This window comes from Zerene cesonia, chromosome 10, assembly GCF_012273895.1.
Source record: "Zerene cesonia ecotype Mississippi chromosome 10, Zerene_cesonia_1.1, whole genome shotgun sequence".
Taxonomy (NCBI): Eukaryota; Metazoa; Arthropoda; class Insecta; order Lepidoptera; family Pieridae; genus Zerene; species Zerene cesonia.
In genome coordinates, this window is record NC_052111.1 from 1,478,636 (window position 1) to 1,480,918 (window position 2,283).

Genomic DNA, 2,283 nt, shown 5'->3' on the forward strand with positions numbered 1-2,283 from the left:
TTTTTTTTTAATGTAAACGTGCCACAAGTTAAGGCCTTAATTATGAACAAAAGAAATGGTTTTCCAATTTAACAAGACGCTGGATGCGCATTTGAAAATCGTGGCTATATTTTATGGGTCTCCAGTGCAGCTGCCGACCGTCGGCGAACGCAATGTTTGGAAGAAGATACAATATGCATGGGAATAATGGATCAGAATGGGATAGCAAATAAACGTCACCAGAAGAGGAAAGCGATTGTTATTTCTACGCGTAAGAAAGGGATGTAGGATCGGAAACCACAAGATGTCTCAATTCCACCAGGCGAGCGCTGTGCGGTCCTACCAGATGAAAAGTTTTTTGAAGACTTATTTTATTTTTATTGATAAACAAGTATATTTTAAGACAAATAAATATTGACACGATATTATGATGTTCGATAGATTAGGCATGTAGGAGATGTTTATAGATGATTATTTAAAACTCTATCAATGATCAAAACATTAAATTAAAAAAATAAATAAAATTTTAATAGATCATCATTCTATCATTAGTATCAGTAGCAAAATTTAATATTGCCGATACAATTTTACAGTTTTCTCCTTCAAAACCAAAGTTGCGTGTGTTCGAAGTTGATGACTATATCGCATCACCGCTGGATGCGCGTGCGCGGCCTCAGTTCCCGCTGCGACTTAATTACTTCATCTCGGATAAGAACGTTATTTACGTTGCACAGCTTTATTACGGTGTACAATACAATTTCTGTGTATATATATTTTATGTGTATTTATTATCTGTGTTGCTAACGTTAAGGGCATTTATAAAATGTAATTTTCCACATTATCCACCTGCAACCTCCTAAACGTTACCTCTTTATAATTTTTTTTTTTTTGTTTGCATGTAAACGATTCCTTTTAACTCGATATTGATCTACTTTAAACGGACATGTTTAATCCAAATTTTGTACACACATCACTCATATCATAAATAATTTCCTAATATATACTCCGTATAGAAAAGGGAGAGAGAGACAATTTAGTTGATTCTATAGTAGTCGTTGCGTGTTTTTTAATTAATTTATTTTTTACCTATATCATGTCAGTAATATTCCGCAAGTCGCCGATGGAAAGACGTCGATTGTCGACCACGAAAGCGCGTGTGGCCTTCTAGGAAAACGCTACCTTCCTCGAATCCGACAGCCACTTCAATAATTAGGTGAGTTTGCTTACGCGACATAAAGATCCATACTTTTAAGAAATAAATATTGCATCGTTTAACTATAGTGCGACAGAATTAAGTAATAATTCATCTTTTATGGTTAAAATTAAGTCATAATACTATTTCAAATAAACAAAACAAATCTTGAAGTGTTTTCAGGGTTCCGTACCCAAAGGTTAAAACGAAATCCAATTCCACCAGGCTGTATCTCATGAACCGAGATAAGTTAGACAGATGAAAATTTCAGAGATGATCAATTTCTGTTGCCGCTGTGTATTGTTAAATAATGAAACATTGAGATTAAGCAACGGTTGGCACGGTCATAAAATGTTTTCTGTTACAATAGGACTACGAAATAGGGCTTTTAGGTAGTATTTTAGGTACCACTAGGTACATAGTATTAAAACAAAGTCGCTTTCTCTGACCTTATGTCCCTAAGTATGCTTAAATCTTTAAAACTACGCAACGGATTTTGATGGATTTTTTTTTGCAATAACAGATAATGTGATTCAAAATACATCATACTAGAAATATCATACATCTTAAAATATCAATCAAAATCCTTCTGTCTGTTTGACTGCTGCTCTACACAATTGCCCATCGGTTAATTCTATTATTTATGAGTACGGTTTGAAATTTGAAATTTATATTTTGTAATCTGTCGCAAGGTTCAATTTACAGTTTACAAAGTGGATAATATTATTATGGTGAAATACGTTAAACATTCTTCATTAAACTCTGTTATTATACTTAGACTTAGAGAGTTATTATACTTATATTATCATGTTTTTTTACTGGTCAATTACCCTTACCGTTAACTTCACCGAAATTTGTTTACCAGTGGATTTAGAAATTAAAAACTTTTCAACGGATTTTAAACGCGATTTATTCATTATATTATTAACCCGACGTTTCGAACACTTTACAGCGAGCGTGGTCACGGGGAGTTGAAAAGTTTTTAATTTCTAAATGTATAATACTCGCGTGAAACCAAACACAAGAAAATACTATACCAGTGGATTTTTAACTTTTATTTAAGCCTCAAAATACGCGCGGCCTTGATAGTACGCACGCTTACCACTAGTCGG

The 2,283-nt window shown here is 33.6% G+C and overlaps 1 protein-coding gene across 1 annotated transcript in view; it reads right to left on the bottom strand.

Moving 5' to 3' along the window:
* LOC119829287 (protein patched) overlaps positions 1–2,283 on the bottom strand; it is a 25,402-nt gene that overhangs the window by 21,219 nt on the left and 1,900 nt on the right. The gene's annotated exons all lie outside the window — the stretch shown is intronic.